A 23,153-nucleotide genomic window follows, 5' to 3' on the forward strand; every position below is an offset into this window, starting at 1 on the left:
AAAGAGGTTACTGGCTGGGTTGTAATGCAAGACATCTGGGAGGAGATGGCAGGTATGACCCAGTACTTACAGGAGAACAGTGCTTTTCTAAATGAGCAGCTGGAGGCCAGGCAAGATATATCAGAGCATCTAAAACGGTACCTCTGGTTAAGTACCTACATTACACAACCTGGAATTCATCTCTTTAGCTTAGCAAAATGGAAATTACTTGGCAATTTGAAAGATATAAGTGCCTAAGAGAAATTTCGCGACAGCTAGTTCTTCCATCTAACTGGCAATGATACAACAAGATGCAATAGCTGGAAGTTAAAATTATCAATATATTATGACAAAATTTCTGAGCTGTACTCGGAAATATATAGGTAACCAGTTAATGTTTTCAGTCTCCTGTTGCAGTGAACATGTCGACATTGGACAATTTTAAATCTAGATGGAATGTATTCTTATATGATATTGTCTTCAGGTTTGCAGCCCTGCTTTCGTCCTGGTTTCAAACAGGGCCCTGCCATGAGTGCGCACTGCCTGCCTGAGGGGCACCGGTGCCCCAACCATCCTGGACTTCCAGTGAGCTGCTACTTATGCCACAAAGACTCTCCCTGAGCACCGGGGCAAGTCAGAAAAGTTCCTGGCTTTCTCGAACAGTCCATACAGCTTACAGCCCATCCCAAATTGCCCACAAATGAGGGCAATGAGCTGACGATATCGGCAAGCTGAGCACACCCACACTAGGTGCAAAGGCAATTCTTTCATTCGGAGGAGTCCTGGGGTAGCGTGGTGTGTTGCAGATGATCACAGATCATCTCTTAAGGCCTGATAGTTGCTGAGTCTATGAATATTATATATCATATCTATTACAGTGGACAATTATTTTTAAATTATCTCTTTAATAGTCTGCAAAACCATCTTCCTAATATTTTGTTGCATAGGTCACTAAGGAAATAACTACTATCAAGTTGATTACAATTAAAGCAATAAAATTACTGATGGGACAAAGAAACGCTGGTAGTTATTTTTTATATAGTATATAAAAATATCAGCTGCTACAGAATTTTCTGCAGTGCTGGCAGACTGATTCTTACCTTCTGCAGTCTGTGAGCATCAGCACATTTTATTTCTATTCTTGAGGTCATTCTTCCTTCCAAAGGAGCTACTATTTATTGGCAGCAGTTATTCACAACCTTTTTCTCGCTCCATTAATGTTGAAGTTTTATTTTTGTGTGGCTTTCTAGATGCCTAGGATCTGTTATATAATGCCCATGGAGTGCTATATTCTGGCTAGTCAGAGGCTACAAGCTTCTTTAAAAAATTCTCCTGACTCTAGTTGAATGAGTGGTTAGTTTTCTAAAATTTCTGATGCTTGAACAGAACTCACTGAAACTCCTTTGTCCGTCTCAATAGATGCAATTTGAGAGAAGGATTTTTTGAGATAAAAAGAAATCCTAGGTGAGGAGGGGTGGAGAGTTTTTGGAAAATGAGACTTTGGGCCACTAATAGAAAAAAAAAAAAATTGATGCACAAGTACGGAGTTGAAGTCAAAAATACTTTATTTGAGACTTAGAAAGTGGAATTTCAGATTACAAAAATCCATTTTTATAGACTCTCAGTGACAGCCTGAGAGTTTGCTGTTTATGTCATGCTAGATTAGAACATTTCAAAGGAAAACTATATGAAATTGTATTACCAATTATTCTGTCACTGCAGCCTAGGTGAATCACCTTGCTTCCTGAAAAAATACAGAATCAAGCCAAAGACTTAACTGGTAGAGCAATGAGATGTCCACTAAAAGATTTTCAACCCATTTATCCACAAAGTTGGAGACAGCATTTTTGTCATTCATTAGCAGAAACAAAATTGTGTAACTGATTTTCATGTGCGCATGGTGCATCCTGAATGTATTCCCTCTTTATCTTTTTCCAAAGGAATACTGTGATTTGAGAAATCCCTGATCAAGCCATTTTCTGTTGTTCTCTGTTTGATCAACAATGTTGACAATATAGATATTTGGTTATTTTACTTTATGACGGGATTCTTACAAGCAGTGAGGGTTGAAACCCACACATACAGTGTTTCCTAAAGTGTAATTACTTTGCCCTAACACTCCAAAATCTTTCTTGGACTATGACTGCAAACTGTGACATGGACTGAGTCTGCTTGGGATATATGAGCATTCCAATCTCATCTCTGTCAGGTGGATCTGCACAAAAAAAATCTGGAGATAAAAGATAAATGAACAAACCAGTGCATGAGCCTTCAATTTCAGTCAGCACTTTGGAGTTCCTTTGCACTGTAGGACTGAGGGCATGAGAGACAGTGGGCCTGTTCCATGTATTACAGAGACTCTTACTACTTTGAGGAGGGGGAGATTATTTCGTCTCTTAACAAAAACAAAATTAAAACACATCTCTGAAGAATGTTGCCCTTATAGAGGAGGTATGTGCTTTGAAGTGTCATACTTTTGCATAGTCTTGATAATCAGTAATGAAGAGAGAGTGCAGAAGATTACAAAACAACATAATCAAGTGATAATAATGAATATTTCAACAGGCAGACATTTCAAAGTTTTAATTAAAATTAGTAGTGCTATTGATATTGTAATGTCTTCGGGTAACATACAGGCAAGTAATCACAGACCTCCCAAATGGACTGCATTACACATGCAATTAATTATGGAAGATGTTGCTGCTCAAACCACCCTGGGATCTCTGAGATTTAAAGCATTTCACTACAGAAGGCAGCTCCACTAACACAGCCAGCAAATTAACTATTATACTTAACCCAGATGCTGCATTGCTGTGATGCGGCTCAAATCTGTGCTGCTAGCAACAATCTTTACTTATCTTCTTTAATAACACAAATGCTTTTCCTTTTGCCTAAAGTAAAAGCTGATATTTTTAAACACAGACTGTGAGAGCTTGGGGGACAAAAAAATCCCACCTACAGAGATGTTCTTTTCACAAGATGCCCTCCACACTGCAGGGGAAGAAAAGTTTAATCAAAGTACAATGCTTGTTCTTACTTTTCTTTCTCTTTGACACTGCCTCCACCCAGTGCTGCTACTCTGATGTTCTTTCAGGATTCTCAGGTTTTTCTGAAGTTAATTTTGTCACTAGGGAGCAGGTCTGAAGGCTTCTTACCATAAAACGAGGGATCGTAATAGTACCTCCAATTCACAACATAATGGCTTCATTTAGACCATGGAGGGATTGTTTAGAAACTGCCCTGAGTGTACTTTGACCTATTGCTACCTGTAGGCCTGAACACACATTTTAAAAGATCTTCCATGCCCCTCAGTGAAATCAAATCATTATTTTGAGAACTGAATCTCATACTGAGCTATTCTGAATAAACCTCTCTGTCAGTTCAATCCACCTAAGTCCCAAAGCTTTCTGTCAGAAAAAGTAGGAGTCTAAGAGCATTTTTGTTTATGGATTTGAGGCCTCGTGCACAGCAGGATCAAATATATTTAAAATAAATGGGGGGCAGGGGGGAGATTGTAGCTTTTATGTGACCTTTCCAAACTCTTTCCCAGTGAGGCAAATGCTCCACTCTTTGCTTGACAGGTGCCTTTCTCCAAATGGACCCCTAACCACTTTCCAGATTACTTGCTGGATCAAAAGCTACTAGGCAATTCCTGAGCCCATTACTGTTGATAAGAGTTCTGATAAAGAAGGGAAAGGAAGGATTAGACCGAAGGCCTTTCCCCTTCTTCCAGACTCAAAATGTTGCTACCGATTTAGGGTTTTTAACAGACCTGATTGTTCTGGATGATTGTCATTTCCTCAGCACCATAAGGAAGGGAATAGATACAGGTGTCACTTTGCAAAACAGAGCAATATCCTATAAACCTATCCAGGCTAATTTTCTGCTACAGGATTATGTCTGGCCACCCCTGATCTCAGCAGCTGTTATGCAGGACAAGGCAACTTGGCTAGGAGTGTCACGAAGGAAGTAACAAACTAGTGGTTTGGAACATTTGTCAAGGCTGTTAATGTAAGTAAACAACACCTATTAAATTGAAAAATAACATCATTCACCATGGGTTGGTAACTTTTAAGCTTTTTACATAGCTTAATTCACGGGCTGTTGCAGACCGTATCCCAACCCCTAGGTCCTTCTTCATCCCTTTTGAGGGAACTGAGAAGCCTACCCTCACTCATGTCAGGCCTTTGAAATGATAGTGTGAGGGGATATGAAGAATAACTGCTTTAAAAAAAGAGTAAAATACTTGGTTGCAGCCACCTTCTTTTCAAATACTGGGGAAAAGGCTGCTCACAGCCTGTCCCACTACAGTGAGATGGAGGTTTCATCCACACCAACCATCTTTATCCCACAGGAAGGTGCTAAAGACCCATATGGTGTGGGAGAGATCTCTTCTGCAATAAAACAAGTAGTAGGATTCAGTTCTCATTAAGAAGTTCTTTAGGTAGACCAAAACACTCAGAGTAGGCCTGAGTTTTAGCATAAAGTGAGGAAACTCCAGCCATATTTTCTGAGGGGAGAAACCACAGATAAATAGTTTTGCTTTAAAAGAAGATAATGGTGTTGGGGGGGGGGGGGGGAGGGAGTTTGTTTTGTTTTGTTTTGCCAGTCTGTAAGTGTACTAGTTGCTATTGGTATCCTTACAAAAATGAAATGCTTGAGTTATTGCTAGGAAAATACATAGACTATCCTTGCTCCCCATTGTACTGTTGTTTTAATATTAAGCAAGAATTAAGGGTGGCAGTCAAACATTGCATTAATCTGCATAAGCTGCTGAAAACTAGTTTTCATTCTTCTTTGTATTCTTTTTTTAAAAAACATGACTTCCCTTTTATGGAGCCCTTTAGAATAGTTACTGGAACAATCTACCGATTTCAGTAGAGCCATTAGTTCTATTATGATCAGTTCTCTCCATGAAATATGTTAGTACCTGACACAGATGCGTCAGTGATCCCCACGTTCGTTAAGCCAATCTGCACTCTGACAAAACACCTCCAAATAGTTCCACAGGCACCATTGAAAGAGTTTTTGTGAATGATTTCCAAGATACCCACAGTATCCAATTCTATCTACATTGTATTTTCTTACTTACTTGGAGCTCTTCCTACATGAATCAGTTGCATACATCAGATTTTATCATGGATTTTTTTGTGCATTTAAAAAGCTAAGGTACTGAAATTACCTCCATAGTAAATATTAAAAAAGAGTTGCAAGACATTTTAGTCTGCTTGTTCAATGAAGACTCTGAGCTCTTAGCTGTTGCCAATAATGGGAGAAAAAAACAAAGAGGCAATATAGTAAAAGAGATGTGACTCACCAAAAAGTGTTGTTCCACCTCTTTGCTAGTTTGAGAAATACACAGAACTTGAAGTGAAGCAGTGTAAAACATACAGCACGCCAGCACTTTTTAATCTCTGCGGTCATTTGGGGTAAGATGCTGCAGTTATACTTTGTGGCAAATTCGGGTGTTCAGCTAACGTCAGGCACTACTACCTTTCAAAAATGCGAGATACCTCTGAGCAACATTGAGAGGCAAATTCTCCAGGGTTTTGAACCCTGAATCATATGCTCACTGTTTTTTACCTCTAAGCCCTGAGAATACATGAGTTAGCATTATCCACAAGAACATATGTCTAACATGCTATTGAGACTCAGAGTGCTCGTGAATTATGGGTTACTTGAGGAAACATCACAGAGGGACATGGCACAGCATTAGTGCAACTGAACTTCTCCTGTCTGCAGCAGAGAAGAGAAACTGTCCATGCTTCTCACTGCATGCTGAAGACCATAGCTGCTCAGATAGAGTTGCATGGGACACGGGACACACTTTTCAAAAATAGATGTCTAAGCTTCAGCTCCTAAGTACACATTAATTTTCCTAAATAAGCAAATTGATGTTTTTTCAGAAAGGGGTTTTATTTCTCAGGAACTGCTACTATTGTCAGTGACTCTGCACTTGTGAAAATGAGGTGTTTTGTTTTGGTTTGTGTTTCTCACTCCCCCTTTACTTTCAGACTTTCACCCTACAATTGACACAACACATATGGTGCACAATTACCCTTTACCTCATCGAAGAACTTGGAATTTAAATGGAAAATAGGCTGTCTATGAATGTCAAACAAAGGCAACCAGGCAATATCTGGCTTACTTGCTCCCTCTTACACACATTGGACCAGCAGTTCCATGAAGATCAAGCTGACACTAACGTAAAGACCAAATTCCATGTGGGAATTTGTTGCTGAAGAAGTTTTAGGATAGTTAAGTACAAAGACAGGAGAACAGCCAGGGATGATAAGAAGTTCAAGCAGACAAACTGTATAATTTAATTCTCCTGTGAGCTCAGTTATTCAATAAGGACAAATACTTTTACAGCTCTCATTGTAGTGGAAACATCCTTGGAGTTTTTATAGGAAATAACTTAGAAGGAACATTGTTAACATCTCCTTTACATTGTCTTCCTTAAAGGGCAACACAAATGTAGCAATATTCTTTCAATCATATTAACTTTTAAAACTCCTGGGAGCCATTTTAGTGGAGATTTGAGATAGACTAGGCTGAGATAGTTACAAGGCATAATTAAACTGGCACTGTCTGTGCCATACAAGTGTTTCAGCTTCAGCCAGAAACTTCAGTGTAAACAATTCAGAGGAAAGCATGGAAAAGTAAAGGGGAAAATAAGTTGAGCTGCTACAAAGTGCTTACCATAAGCACTTTTCCATAGCCAATGGTCCTTAGTGATATTTGCTTTACAATATTTATGCTCAAATGAGAGTTTGCCATATTCATGTAACACAGAATATCTCAATGCTGAATGCACTAATACTAGAATGGGCACAAGGTAAGCTATGGGATTCACTTCAATAAAAGATGTCATTATTAAAGGTCAAGCTTTTCATTTTTGAAAACCTGAAGAACTGTACTCCTAGAAGATGCAAAGTGTTTCCCCTACTGAAATGGAAAATGATCATTTCCCCCATAGTTTTCTTAGAAGGACAGATACCTGACATTTATTGTTAAAAACAAACTAGGTAGCATTGCATCAGGGAATAAGCACGACCCATGTCATTCTACATCTTCTCTTCTTCTTACCTCCTTGATGTTGTAAGAAAGTTCTATTGGGAGTAGAACACAAAAGAAGAGTGATTCACACTGAAAACAAGAAATTTAATCATGCGTGCTTGTTCATCGGCCGAAACCAAACGAAACAAAACAAAAACCCAAAGCTTGGGATTATTTTTGCAACATGTAGGTTATCAAAAACCCAAGACATATTTTGTGTGCATGTATTTCAGCTGGCAGGCTGCACCAGTGAAACCAACAGCAAAACAGAGCGGAAGCAATCCACACAGACTTCCCTGTTAGGAGGTGCAGGTATACTCTTGAAATGCCTCGGGGTAGAGAAGGGGACTGGCTGTGAGCATCTCCTGCTCTGCCTGAGCACCCTGCCATTGGGTAGAGGGAAATGTCACTACTGTTTCTGGAATGGCACTTAAGGTGTGATGCTCCAAATAGGATTGAAGCATTTTGCTTTTCTAAGATAACGCAGTCTGCTAGCCAAGATTTCATAGCCATAGACTGACAGTTCAATTGACAGTTGATAGCAACATAGCATTCAATAATGCCACTCTAAAAACAATCTTGGAAAGGAGCTGCAGTTTTCAGGGGCAGACATAGCATGCAATGCCACTGACACATCTTTTTTCCACTGCTGCTGGGTCATTCAAGTGTCAGAAATGTTGAATGTCCCTCATTTTTGTGATGACATAACCCTCACAAAGTAACAAAGTTCGTATGAACATCTTGCCCATGTGTTATGGCTATCATTACCCAAAAACCCCTTCTATTAGAACAACATGCAGAAATAATCCTTGCAGTCTGTCATCATCAGCATTGGTACCACAGAGCTCAGAAAAGAGCTCAGAAAAAGTGGCTGGTAGAATAAACAAAAATGCTGTTATATATCAGTTATTTCCATATTTTAAAAAGTCCACAGGCAACCTTAACACATGGAGTTTCTGGCTCTTTTGAATACCTAATTTAACAGCTCCATTTCATTCTTTATTACTTTTACTGAATTCTGGTAACATTCCTTGTTCAGCGTTGGAAGAAAGCAATTCCCTCCACCTCTCTTTGTCCTTGTCCTATGGCAGTCATTACTGATGATGTGTCTGTAGGTCAAGACATATCAGAAATTGGACTTTCTGTAACTTTCTGGAACACACTCAGAAAGCAAATGGGGAAAAAAATGGTAGTATGAATAGATGGCATGGCTCTGAAGTCTTCTGTGGATGACAGAGAGAATGAAGTGTTTGACAGGACCCAGCATGTGAATCCACTACAGTCGTGAATTCTCAATTTAAGTGGAAAACATAGGGATATTAACGCCAGGGAACTTTTCCACTGAACAGAAGGGATTTGCCAATCTCTTTTCAGAAGGGGAAAAATCCTCACATACTCACTTTATTATGTGTCTAAAAGCTTAGGTTAGGCCAGATTTTAGAAGTTTAGCTAAATCAAGTTAGTTTCAAGTTACAGGAGGTTCCCAAGTTCAGCTGCTTCAGCATCTCCTCGTTGCATGTACTTGCCCTTTCTATTAGTATAATATGTACATGAAGCTATTTTACATGCATTTGGTTGCTAATCCTTTGCAGTTCTTATTGCATTTAATATCTATAATGTGGAAGACACACTAACATCCTTGTGAGGCCAGACTTGATATTTTTTGTTCTGCAAAATGTTTACTTGCTTTCTGCCCCTATTTATCTCTTAACGATGGACAATGGCTAAAGCAGGCACCCTAGGGTCATGTTTTTAAAACCATCCAGTGTTTACAAGTGCCTTATGTCAAGATCACTGCTTCAGAGCTTAGCTGAAACTGCTAGGAGAGCACTCCGAGGTCATTCATCCTAGAGCAAATATTTCACTGTTAACTACACCTTCTTTATCCAGGTGGGGCATCTTTTTCTTTTTCTGCAAACAAACTACTATGCCAAACAGTTCTCCATGTCCAGCTGCTTTTGCTGTAAATTCCTCCCACAAAAATCACAGACCATTTCAGAAAGATTAATTTCCTAAAGATAAAAGCTACAGATACAAGGCACTAACTCAACCCATTAAAGCAAAGACTAGCTGACAGTCTAATTCCTTTACTTTGAAGAGAGCTGGATTTGTGAAAGCTACTCAATAAGAAAAACAGAAACAAAGAGAAAAGAAAGCACAGAAACTACAGAGCACCTTTCTTCTATTCTAGTAGAGATAATTCTAAATGCTAGTAAAGTTGGACCATCACGTTCACAAGCTTGAGACATTGTCAAACTCGAGCAATGAAAGGTCTACAAATGGCAAGGTGAATGCACAGCAGAAATAGGACGTACAGAGCCTGACTCCCTTCATGCTTCACCAGTTCCGATCCAGTGTGATTGGTCCTGCTAACATCATTGATTTACTCCTGATTTATGGCAGAGTAAATGGAAGCTGAATCAACCTCAAACTGGAGCTCACCACAGAAAAAGTTACTAATCTTGAATTCTGCACAATTCACACCGACAAAAGATGCAGGCCTTAGACTGAAGAAAGATGTTGACAGGTAAAATATATGAGGGGACCGCAGGAGAGGGAAGAGGCAGAAATTACTCTCAGTTTAATCAGTATTACATTAATGTCCAGATGTCCCAAATTAATTGCTAAGGCATCTGCAATTTCTGCTTTATGAGAGCTAGCACTTTCAGGAAGGAGAGGAGAAAGAGCAACAAGCTTTTCAGTGAATGCTGAACCTTCCAACTCTAAATTTGGAGACACCTGGATTGCTTTTGAATCAGCTCACCTTCTTAATGTCTCAATTTAATGCCTCATATAATGTTTATGTACTGTAATCAAGCAGCAAACTGACTAAGAACTAAATCTGTCATAGTCCAAAACATACAGACTGTCTTTTTGCCTGCAACTTTTTAGACCGTTTTCCCTTCCTTCTGTGACCTAGGGTGAAGATCTAACAAGTTGTCTTTCTGGAGGCAAACACCAATTGTACCTCAAAGTCTGTAATTCTGTCAGAGTTGTCAACAGCTGCATTTGCTAGCAGAAACACCAATGTCTTTAAGGTCTGTCTTCTGTTGTTCTACCCACGGTCTCCATGGACACTGACTTGCTAAGATGAAACTCATGAAGTGGTTCATTTTCAGGGTCATTCAGTATCAGCTTGTTACCTTATGTCCCCTGCTATTTCCACCGTCTCAGAAAGAATGGTTTGACCTTGCTAAATGTATCCATCAGGGATGGATCTCTCCAAAAAGTACTGTGGCCTAAAGGAAATATGGCTCTGCAGTGATGCTGATGCATATGCTGATCATCTGTACCACTGGTACTGACAAATCTGATTCAAAAAATGAATACTTCATAGCATGAAATAACCCAGGGACCTTTTTAAATCTCAGGCTTCTTTACAGCTATTATATGCCTTGACTCACTCTCGCTAAGCACACAGAGAGAATGGCAATGTGACTACTGTGCTAGAAGCAAGGCTAACAGTATCCATGGGGATTTTTTAACAGCTGCATTCAAGGGAATAGTGTACGAATTCATGTCTGAGATTTTCCCCGGTTTTTATGTAACTCCTACCCAGTCAAACTTGAACTGAAAATAACATGACAAACCTAATCAGTGCAAATCTGTCCCAGCTGAAGAGATGTTTCTCCTTCAGCAGATCCGAAAATATTGAGGAGGTTTAAAAGTTTTTCCTGCAAAATAAATCCAACCCATGACTTTTAGTTTGTTTCTTTGAAAAAAACAGTAACCTGCAGAACTGTTACTTAGCAGAGATATTCTCCTAACAGGAACACCTTATCATTACATGAGTAGTTGATCTGAAGTTAATATGAATCAGTGGCAGTGCAAGAGCATTGACGATCTGGCTTTACAAGAGCAGCTGTGGTTAATGACAGGAAGAAGCATTTACAACTCACTGGAGGACATGAATATTTTCCATATCTGAATCTAATTTTTTTAAAAAGTAAACCTGACTTAATAAAAAAAAGAAAAGAAAAAAACACCACACTAGTGCAAAAATATCAAGGGAGGGAGAAAACCTTAAGGAATCACCTGTATCTATCTACAGTGACGTCTCACATTTTATAGCAGTATTTTAGTGCCATGGTTTTTTTCCACCATTTATACCAAATTTAAATGGCCCCTCTGAGTTGAGTGCCTCATTGCATTTGCTACCTTGTATGATAAATTATGGAGTCTGTCTACCTAGAAATTTACAGTCCAGGAGTCTCATTCATCTTCAAGAGTAAGGCATGAATTTTGAACTAGAAGAGGGTAGATTTAGACTAAATATAAGGAAGAAATTTTTTACAATGAGGGTGGTGAAACACTGGAACAGGTTGCCCAGAGAGGTGGTAGATGCCACATCCCTGGCAGCATTCAAGGTCAGGGACTCTGAGCAACGTAATCTAGTTGAAGATGTCCCTGCTTACTGCAGAGGGGGTTGGACTAGATGACCTTTGAAGGTCCCTTCCAAGCCAAACTATTCTATGATTCTATGAATTTCACCCATGCCCCATGCAAGTGTACCCAAAAACTGAAGAGCTGAGACACAAGGAGACATACAGAACCCAATTCTCTTGATCCATATCTAGTGCTTATCTATTAGACCAAGCATGAAGTCTCTCATATTATGACAAATATATGCTCGTATACACTGTTCATTATAGAATCATAGAATGGTTTGGGTTGGAAGGGACCTCAAAGATCATCTAGTTCCAACCCCCCCTGCCATGGGCAGGGACACCCTCCACTAGACCACATTGCCCAAAGCCCCATCCAACCTGGCCTTGAACACTGCCAGGGAAGGGACATCTACAGTCTCGCTGGGCAGCCTGTTCCAGTGTTTCACCACCCTCACAGTAAATAATTTTTTCCTTATATCTAATCTAAATCTACTCTCTTTCAGTTTAAAGCCATTCCCCCTTGTCCTATCATTTCATGCCCTTGTAAACAGTCCCTCCCCAGCTTTTTTGTAGGCCTCCTTCAGGTACTGGAAGGCTGCTGTAAGGTCTCCCCACAGCCTTCTCTTCTCCAGGCTGAACAACCCCAACTCTCTCAGCCTGTCCTCACAGGAGAGGTGCTCCAGGCCTCTGATCAGCTTTGTGGCCCTCCTCTGGACTCACTCCAACAGTTTCATGTCCTTCTTATGTTGGGGCCCCCAGAACTGAACACAGTACTCCAGGTGGGGTCTCACAAGAACGGAGTAGAGGGACAGGATCACCTCCCTCAACCTGCTGGTCACGATTCTTTTGATGCAGCCCAGGATACAGTTGGCTTTCTGGGCTGCAAGCGCACACTGCCAGCTCATGTTGAGCTTCTCATCCACCAGTACTTCCAAGTCCTTCTCCTCAGGGCTGCTCTCAATCCATTTTCTGCCCAGCCTGTAGTTGTGCTTCGGTTTTCCCTGATCCATGTGCAGAACCTTGCACTTGGCCTTGTTGAACTTCATGCGGTTTGCAGAGGCCCACCTCTCAATTATTTATAATTAAATAACATGCCATGATAATGACGGGTTGAAAATTAAAAGTTTTGCATTTAAATGCTTTAAATTTACAAGCTTTAAATTTACAAGCTTTAAATTTACAAGCTTTAAATTTAAAAGCTTTCTAATGACTTGTCAGCCCAAGAGTTTTTGAAGTAGACACTTCAGATGCCCAAGTGACATAAGGTTAGGAATTCTCTCTGCTTCCTCTTAAGTTTGTTATTTGATATCTAAACACCTAAATATACAGTATCTACACAACTTTCTGGACAATTCAGCATGACATAGAAATGTCAAAAATAGTTCATAAAACATGCTTAAAGATGTAAATTTGTTAAAAAAAAAAAAACCTGGAAGAATGAAAGAGAAAAAATGGGAAGAAATAACAGATAGTATTTTTTAAATCATTTAAGTGACTAAGACATCAAAGTACCATTGTGCAAACTAAAAGAAATTTAAAATAATTTAGCCTGAAGACTAAATAAATTCTGCAGAATAAATACCTAATTGATTTAGGAGCCTTCATGTAAATGTGGGAGCCTCTTAGGCATTTTGACCTTTGCTTCTAATAATACTCAAGTTAAGTCAATTCATAAGTATTCCTCAACAGATCCAACTGCAAGAAGAATGAAACCTGGAGATGAGAGCAAACATTAGCTGTGATAGCCCAGATGCTTTGTCTCCATGAGCAGACAACTCCTCACTCGGGAATTCCCAGTAAGTTAGCTGGGGATACCCATGTAAATAACTGCCCACAAATAGGAATACTTTAGTCAGGCCAGCATGGTTGCACTAGATGATTACGCCTTTATTTATAGGTGCCTCTGAACAGTTTATTCAACATTTTACAAGAGGGATTGTGCAAAGAGGGACTCTGTTCTCATCTCAAGCAGCTGGCAGTATAAATCAATGGATTTTACACAACATTGACGGAGATTCAGAAGCAACTTCATTCTTACTCAGTTATCTCCTCTGATGGTTTGATTCCCACCTCCACTTCTAGCTCTGTGATAGGTAATCGCTGAAGGCAAGGAATGGAACCAAATATTTTAAGAAAAAGAAACCAGAACTGCTCTCAACGTGACTGGTGTTTTCAATTTTGTCTCCTAATAAAAAATACAGCTTTATTTAGGTAGTTCTTTCTATAGGATACACATTGAGATAGTTTTTCTGAGTAGAAAACATGTTTCATGGAAGAAGATTACCAAATTATAAAGGAAAGTTGGATGTCCAACTCCCTCCCATTTCTAAAGGAATGATCGTACCTCAGTTCTCTTACATATGTATAAGAAACCCTTTTTTTGTGTTCTTGGCTACTAGTGCCAAACAATTTGGTTAGAGTCTTACAAGGACTAAAACATATAAGCCCAGAAGGCTTTGCTCTTTATGTACATGAATAAAAAAAACATATCAGATCTTTAAATGAAGTACAGCTGCAGAAATTGCTTCTGTCACCTCTGAAAAACAGTGATGGATGCTACGCACTGTAAACTACAGCCGCAGAAAAACACCAATGGGACCTGCGTATGGGGCACTCAGCAAGGTGTACAAGTCCTGGGTTCTTGGTCCTACTCAAAGTTTTCTCACTAGACAGTCACAGAATTAGAAAATGGGAAGAATGGCTTGAGCAGATTGGTTGCCACCATCCTACCCCCTCTGTGATTTAGATCTCATCTGACCTGACTGGGTGATGCACTGATGCCATGTCTGGACTATACACTGAAAAATTAAAAAGGAATTCATTGGTGTCGGTAGTCTTACCTAACTTTGAATAATATCTTTATTAAGGTTTAATATATTGGAAAATTGAGGGGAAAGATGGCATGCAGTGCTCCCATGTATTGAAATATGAAACATAACCAGGGCATTGTTGTGCTCATTTCAGTGTAATTGCTGAAGAATTGTCCCATTAGTCTCTGGCAATTTGTGAACAGCGAAAAAGAGCCATATGAAGTGAACTGAAAATAACATCATCAAATAACCTGCAAAGGAAAATAGAAGAAGAAAAATGGTGTGAATACAAGGTCAGCACTGGACAATAAACATCTAATATGTGTGGCTGCAATATGATTGCTCACATTTAAATATTTATTCATTTTAGGGATAATTCCATCCAATAAAATTATAACTCTTCTGCAGTCATTCTTATTTGAGCCATCCTTTATTCCTGTGTCTATGTAAATCCGAGAGGATGAATAAAGCTGATAAACAGCTTCTAGATCAGCTGAAATTCTCTGTGGACACAGACTTTCTTTGGGCCTTCATGGATTTCATGGATCATAAAGCTTAGTCCTGTAAGCACTTTGGGAGGGAACTGCTCACTCTGGTGTAAGACTACTCCCCTGTACTCCACCTTTACACAAGACAGTGTAAGGGGGCTGTGGAAAGTAACATAAAAGCTATTCCTTTTGCAATTTATTAAAAATACAAACTTAAACAGCTATTTGGAAGCTAGTTCCTGGTCTACACTTTTAACAGCCCCTTGAAACCTCTGATGGTCCTAAGAGGAGATCACGCGTAGGGTTACATTTCACCATCCTTTTAGGGCACTTTATCAAGTGTCCTATCTCTTGCAGCTCCAGTTCAAGTACACACTGCAGGGTAGTGCTTTACTCCAGCAACAGAAATGCCCCTATCAGGTCTGTAAGATGAGAGAAGGGGAAGAGAAATGATGGGGAGGATTTGGAACAGGAAGGGAGTGTTACGCACTCCTGTGGGTTTGAGACCGTTTAAATTGTTCACTGAGGCCTGAAACAGTAGAATGATATTCATGGCTATTGCATCGCTAGTAATTGCATCCAGGCTGAAAGAGCTCATGGTTCCTAAAATGCCATCCCTGATCAACTGTATATTTCAGGCCTGTTTTGCAAGGGTCACGGTAACATCCAGCAGCATTTTAAACCCAGTGACTTTCCGGAAGTCCTGCGCAGCGCCGCTTGTAATGATGCAGTCAGGCACTGTTTGTCACTGCTCTGCTGTGCAGAACTTCTCTGGCTCTTTTTGTCTCGATGGGCATGTCATAGCTGAGCAGTGCAACAGCCTCAAGCGTCCGGGAGTAAAACAGCCTTTTTTTTTTTAAGTTTTGTTGTGAACTTTCAAGCTTTTGGCAGTGGAAAATGCTGATGCTGACAGGAATTGTGTGTCTCTGAAGAGCACTCCGTCCAAGTGCTGTAGTTCTGGCAGATCTGGCTTAAGGAGCTCCGAATTTTGGTGCCATACGACATCCTAGGTGTTTTCATTCCCCCCACACACTCAGTGTATATTTGCATATGTTACAAAGTGTTTCTTTCTAGCTCTTGTACCAGGGAGAGGTCATTGTTAGCTCCCAGTGAAGAGAATTAATCATTTGCACAGATTGTATTTATTATTTGCCTTTTGTCATGCTGTGAATGTACAATATTTTCTGTGTCTGTCAATTGCAAAAAAAAACCTGAAAAAAACTGGGCCTTTTCTTTAACCCCAGTGACATCAGTTATCTAAACAATGACAACAACAACATATCCCATTAAAACGTCATCATATTCTTGCTGCAAGTGCTACTTTTACAAAGAAAAGGGAAAAGTAGGTATCCCTTTGCATTCAGCAGAACCACATTTCTAATCAAAGAAATGCAGTGGCCTGAAGCAGACACATAAGCAGATCACTTCAACAGTCCTTCTAGATCAGCAATGTTAAATCTACTTTCCCAGTAATTCAAGCCTTTAAGAAAGAATGCTCCAGTATCTCTCATCTGTGGAAAAGGGTGAATGCTACAAACAGCGCTCTCAGTATGGGGGGAAATCAACCCTGGAAGGAAAAGGAAGGAAGACTGTATATAAATGGTGACATCATGAAGAAAATTGTAACCAATCTAAGGAGAATTAAAAAAAAAAAAAACCCTCAAATTTATTATGTGAACAAACTAAAATAAATTAAAATCACGTAGAAAAAAAAAAATATTTTGGAAGACAACCCAATCTACTTTAGGGAAATAGTTTAAGACAGCAATGAATGTTGTTGGAGTGAGTCCAGAGGAGGGCCACGAAGCTGATCAGAGGGCTGGAGCACCTCTCCTGTGAGGACAGGCTGAGAGAGTTGGGGTTGTTCAGCCTGGAGAAAACAAGGCTGCGGGTAGACCTTACAGCAGCCTTCCAGTACCTGAAGGGGCCTACAGGAAAGCTGGAGAGGGACTGTTTATCAGGGAGTGTAGTGACAGGACAAGGGGTAATGGGTTCAAGCTGAAGGAGGGTCAATTTAGATTAGATGTTAGAAAGAAATTCTTTACTGTGAGGGTGGTGAGGCACTGGAACAGGTTGCCCAGAGAAGCTGTGGATGCCCCCTCCCTGGAAGTGTTCAAGGCCAGGTTGGATGGGGCTTTGGGCAACGTGGTCTAGTGGAGGGTGTCCCTGCCCGCAGCAGGGGTGTTGAAACTAGATGATCTTTGAGGTCCCTTCTGACCCAAACCATTCTATGATTCTATGATTCTATTCTATTAATAGCTAATACAGATGGCTGTGCAGCAATAAGGGCATCACCTCGGTGTTTTATATCCAAAGCTTCTGACTCCAGAGTGAAATCTGCAAGGTATTTGGACTATGTCTTAGAAGCCTAGAAGAAGGAGGGTTTGCATTTTCCTAAGAGTTTGTAACCTAAGATCATAACATTAGTTGTGCTGAATTCAGCAGGAGCTACAGGCACGCTAAAGCAGGTCACTCATACTGAAGTGCCTGCGTACCTGTTTAGTTACTGTTCCGCTGGCACTCTGATTTGCTTATTTTTTTAAAAGGTCTTAGATCTTAGTGTCCTTTGAACTGGTGCCAAAGTGTGGATAAAGGGTAGCACAGTTAATGAGGTGACCATCAGTGCCATATGTACACCTACGTGTAGGGGCTGGAAGATACGGCACCTCTTAGATAAGTGAGTACTGCCTAGGAAGAGTCCTGCCCAATTTGTCCTGTACATAATTAGATGTCAGAGCTCCAGAATACATTGAGTATCAACAGCTGGGAAACACAAGGGTTTGTTTGTTTGTTTGTTTTCAATATACTAGCTATAGGAATCCAGGCGTTCAGGAAATTCTTGGCCTTTTTTACTGTGATCTGAGCAGGTCCTGAACAAATAAAGCGCTGAACTTAATTCCTCTGAAGAGTTAATTAATTTATTCAATTTTTAAACCACTTGAGTCATCAAGAGTATGCCAAGTTTTTACAATCTATATCTGTTCCAATGCCCGTTGATTTTGATATATGTGAACTAATGTGAACTAATGTGTAGAACCAGCATGTGCATGTTAGACTTATAAACAACACCTTCCCCAAGTAAGTGAATGAAGATGCACTTGAAGCATCCTTCAGACATGCTGTTGTGAGTCATAGTTCAATGACAGTTTCAAAACTGCCTTTTATTCCTCTTGCCCAGTGTTAAGATATCCCACAGATACCCTTACATAGCACTGGATCCAGGATCCACCTCTCTTTTTCTTAGCTGTCTGAAACTCTGTGTTGCCTTTAAAATGCACCTTCAGCTTTTAGAAGTGATAATTAGATAAACTTTCAAGGAAGCCAGGATGTAATTTTGGCAATATCTGGAACATTCAAAAAGTATGCATCAAGACCAAAAATATCTATATCTATAAAATATTCTTTTTGCTTATAATCATGCAGGTGGAAAAGCAATATAAGGATTTTTAAATTTTTTCCCCCCTTTCATTTTATTTATTCATTCAGTGTCTGAGGTTTTGTGCTCAGTCACAAATTCCCTTTTCTTTTTTCTTTTAAATTATTGTTACTACTGCTGTTGATCTTGGTTTAGTAAAAGCTAGGCTTCTCACAAAATCAAATTAATCCTCTGACTGGAGCTTTAAGAAACCTCCAGGGTAATGCAGTCCGTTGGGTGAGCTGGCAACAATGGGAACCTCTTACAGAGAAGTGAAAATGAGATTAAAACAATTCTGTTCAGAAGTTTTAATTAATGTGTGACATGGAGATCTCTGTTTTTCTTCCTTTCTTTTTAAAACTCAGAAATAGAGAGAATCCAGACATTGTAGTAAAAATGTTTAGAGGCACAAAGGCACCTGAAGTCACTAGTCACCTGAGTGACTGGTTTAGAGAGGGATGGCTGTACTAGAAAGAAAATCTGTTGCTTCTATTCACTGCTTCCTGTAGTAGAAAAGCAAGAAGCAATGAGTCAAAAATGGGCAAAAAGATACATTTCTCATATAACACATTGTTGCTCTACAGATGACAAGAGCTAGAGAGGATTCCTATGGAATGTAGGCATATATATATTGGTAACATAGATTTATATTTCTTATTACTGGTAAAGGCATATCATTTTTGGACAACTCAACAGGGTTAAAGAGGGGGACATGACAGAAAAAGGACCAGATGATACAGAGCATCATGTCAGGATAATAATTCAGAAATATTCCTGTTACTCAGAATAAACAATTCCTGGAATAAGAAATATTATTTATTGCAGACACATTGCCCTTTAGACTCCAAGTGTCTTCTGAACTGAGATCACTACCTCATACATAAGGAGATTCATCACATTTCCAAGTAAGTATCAAATAACAGTGGGTGACTTATATTTACAAAATGTATGTTGGGATAATCTAATGTGCAGAGAAAACAGCTTAATATTCTGCCCAAATTGGTGTCCTGCAAGAAGAGGCATTCATCCTAGCCTTTCCAAGATAGCTACTGTTTGTGTAAACATGTTGCCTCTTCTTTTCTGTTTGTATTTATTAACCCCGTCGCACATGAGCGGTGTACTTTAGGAGACAGGGAAGCCGTTTAGGTGAATGAGAAGCAGGTTTCCAGCCGCCAGTTAATATTCATTGTATGCACAATGGAAAATCAGCATTGCTAAGACAGAGCAAAGCCACTAAGCTGTTAAATCCTAGCTGAAAGCGAGAGGCTGAAGGGCACAACTGCATACTGATGACCTCCAGGTGGACCTGGCAAATATTTGTGATGTCACCCGAGTATGAACCACTGTTTTCTTTATTGGACAGACAAGAGGAATTATTGAGCCCTTTATCCACCACAGGTGTAGCCGACCCACAACACACAAATATTTATCTTTCTACCTACACAACACCTCTGTGGCAGCAGGGGAAAGAAGCTGCTCGGAAGGTATTAACCCTCTTCTCTTTTTTCCTTCCTTCCTTCCTTCCTTCCTTCCTTCCTTCCTTCCTTCCTTCCTTCCTTCCTTCCTTCCTTCCTTCCTTCCTTCCTTCCCTCCCTCGCCTCCCCTCGCCTCCCCTCGCCTCCCCTCGCCTCCCCTCGCCTCCCCGCCAGCACCGGGCCCGGTTCAGGGAGCGGGGCTGCGGCCCAGCCCGCCCGTGGCCGGCGGCGCTGCCGAGCGGCTGCTGACACCCGGCGGCGGCGGGGGGAACGGCGCGACGGCTCCGGCGGGGACCCGCGGCCCCGCTCGCCACCCGCCCTGCTCTGCCTCGGCAGCGCTCTCCCGCCCACATGCGCAAAACCCAAGACCGCGATGGTATTCCATTCGCAAAAACCCACGCAGTTTCACCGGGATAGGCTTTTTTTTTTTCCCTAGTTGCTGCGTGGCGATTACATCAAAGGGTGCAGGGAAGGGTCTGTTTGTTTGATCTCAAAGAACACGATTTATTCCCTCTGTTCTAATGGAGGAGAGTGTAAGCAGAGTTTCTCTAGCACTGGTCAATATCTCTCACAAGACTGTTAACTTTTCCAGGCAAACGGCAGTTTTTCACCAGGACTGTTGTGGGCTGCTGAGATTGCCGGCGCTGGGTCAGGCTTGGGGAGGGGAGGGCACTTGTCGTAAACCAGCTTGCACATAAAACAGGACTCCTCTTTTAACAGGACTAAAATAGAAATGACTGTAAATCAGTTTTCTCATGTGTAGGTAGGGAAACAGGTGCGGCATAGTACGACGTATGGTGCGTATTCTGCAGTCTTTAACAGACGTTTTTATTAAAAGCTGCGCTGTGAGACAGAACACTTAAATGGGAGCCTCCACACAATTTGAATCTCTCTTTTTTCACCCTGGTACCTGAGGCACACATTTACAAAGGCACCTGTGCCTTCATTCCCTCTGAAACGCACCCAATAAACCTGAAGCCGATGGGACCATATCTCTGAGAAGCCAGGCTGAGCACAGTTGTGCCTGCACATACATTTGTAGGGGAAAATTGAGAAACCGCTTCAGAAAGGCTAGGTTTGCACGAGACAAAACTGTGGCCTGGACCATAGTTCTCATTACTGTGTAAATTAAGTCCATGCATTAAAGAAAAAGATCTATTATATGCTTGTTGTGCATAGGAAGCTTTTCCTTGTACTCAAGAGCCTGCCATACCTTGCAATAAAAATATTTTTTTATCATTTAAAAATCCCTGCTCAACCAAGTAATACTCCTGCATGGGACTTCTGGGTTCTTCTTCCATCCTCCTTCTCCAAGTGTAATGTTTACAGAGCAGAGGACCAGCAGATGCTGAATATGAAGAAAATAAACCAAAACCAACAAAACATCTTTTGTGTATATATATTTAAGAATTAATAAATCTACAATATATTTAAGCTATATGCATGCAAATTGACAGAGCTGAGAATGGTAAACAGTTTTATAACACGTATTTATAATTTATCATGTAAATGGGATCCTGGAACCACATAAATAATAAATGCTTTTCTTGCTTCCTACATAAACAGATACTGTAACTTTATAACCATCATGTGCTACCTAGAATAATGATTTACAGTTACAGTACTCAGCTGTCTACAGAGTTTTGTGTTTTGGTATGCCAAATGGTGCCTCAATGGTAAATATTTAATTATTTAAGGTAATCAAGAAATTATTTTCTTAAGCGGTTGGGCAGGGATCCAGTCCACCTGAAGCTGAAGCATCTTGTCTTGGGTGGACAGGATCCCCCTCTGGAGACGGCCGGGGACTCGCACCTGCCCCCGGCCCCGGCCCCGGCCCCGACCCCGGCGGGAGGAGGGGGGTCCTGCTGCGGGGGAACAGGCAGTGTTGAGAAGGCTGGATCCCTCTGCTGCTTGCTTGCTTGCTGTTTAGAACATTTGTTTGTATACGTGATGCTTTAACCTAAAAAAAAAACCAGAACACCTCAAAAGGAAGCACAATGCAGAGGCAGAACATAAAGAATTATGATCTATATAATACAGAACTTCACGAGTTTGAGCGTGTGGTTGCTTTAAGATGAATGTGTGACTAGTACTGAAGTATGAATATCAATTTAATAAAAAAATAATTTCTCCTTCCACAGAGATTCTGCAGCATATTCTATTTTAATCTTGCCGATGCACAGCGAATAAATGCCATTATATTAAGATGATGTTGATTTAGTTATCAAAGACTATTTCCACATGCACATATTCTAAGCAATTGCATGTGCCTTTTAAAATCAATGTTTCAAAGACCCGAAATGTGGGTAAAGTTATTCAAAGCCTATACACTGGAAAAAGGAGACCAAAAAATTAATTATAATATTTAATTAATAGTCCAAAACTTTGCCTTTGTTCTAGAAAAGAATACATACTGATTTATTTTGGACAAAAGTTATTAATAACTAGAATTGCAGGAGTCTGAAGCTTCAGCAAAAAACCAGTTCTTATCTCTAAAGGACAGATGTGTACCAGATGAGTTAGGTCCTCTCCAAAGGGTCATAGTGAACCCAGAAAGATGTAAACCTATACATGCAATGTAGCCTTCTTACATATCTTCTGCTTATTTCCTACATTTTGAGTAACACTACTCTAGATTTAGATAAGGATATTTAAACACTTTTCAGAGAGAGAAAATAGCAGAGTTCTGTATTTTGTCTGCTCACGGAAGGAGAAAAAATCTGATTTTTGTTCTCCTTTACAGTAAGCTAGATGCCATAGACTATTTACACTGCCAGAGACTCTGACATTGTATTTCTTTGATTCTTCCTCACTCAGATTCACATTAGCTTCCAGCTCTCCATACACATATGTGCACACACACACAGATGGATTTATTTTATCTTAAACTTATCAGATGCCTTTTAGTTCTCATGAAAAAAATGCTCCACTAACTACGAATAAACATGAAAAATAGATTTGGAATGCCTGATATATTTTACAAAGCTGAATTTTTTGCCTGTGATCATAAGAGCCATAAGAAACCAGGTAAAAGAAACCTGTAAAAGAGATCAACCTTGCACTTGGGCACCTATTTCTTTTCTTTATTAGGCAACATACCTGAGTAATGTGCAATGAATTCTCTGCCTATTACATTATCTGTGACAGTTAATACTTTCTCTAGAAGTATGAACAGAGCTACCCTGAATTTTTTTCCCACTAAAGTTTTGCCAAAAAATACCAGTTTGTTGATATCCAAGTATTTCAAATTTCAAGCATTCTGGGTTTAAAGCAAATATTACTAAGTCTGAGTGAACCCTGACATAACTCCAGTTCGATTGCCTCAGAGTAAGGGATCTAATGCTTCCTGTCTCCAGATTTTGGGGCCACTGCAACAAGAACTCCCCCACCTCCACACAGACATACACAGACACACACACACACACGTTAGCTCCAGGTAATTAGAGCTGGCACAGTCCCTTAGGCTGCACTACAGAGAAAAGCCCCGCTACGTGGGGAGCCCAGCTGGCTGCTCCAGCCTGGAGTCTGGGTAGGAGACC

The 23,153-nt window shown here is 40.3% G+C and overlaps 1 long non-coding RNA gene across 1 annotated transcript in view; it reads left to right on the plus strand.

The window, feature by feature from the left end:
- Positions 1 to 11,076, plus strand: part of LOC142604932 (uncharacterized) — a 35,686-nt gene extending 24,610 nt beyond the window's left edge. Inside the window, exon 4 of the long non-coding RNA XR_012838791.1 lies at positions 7,272 to 11,076. This is a non-coding gene — a long non-coding RNA (uncharacterized LOC142604932). The remainder of the gene's footprint in view (positions 1 to 7,271) is intronic.
- The last annotated feature ends 12,077 nt before the right edge of the window (positions 11,077 to 23,153 follow it).

The sequence above is a fragment of the Balearica regulorum genome, chromosome 1 (genome assembly GCF_011004875.1).
Source record: "Balearica regulorum gibbericeps isolate bBalReg1 chromosome 1, bBalReg1.pri, whole genome shotgun sequence".
Classification (NCBI taxonomy): Eukaryota; Metazoa; Chordata; class Aves; order Gruiformes; family Gruidae; genus Balearica; species Balearica regulorum.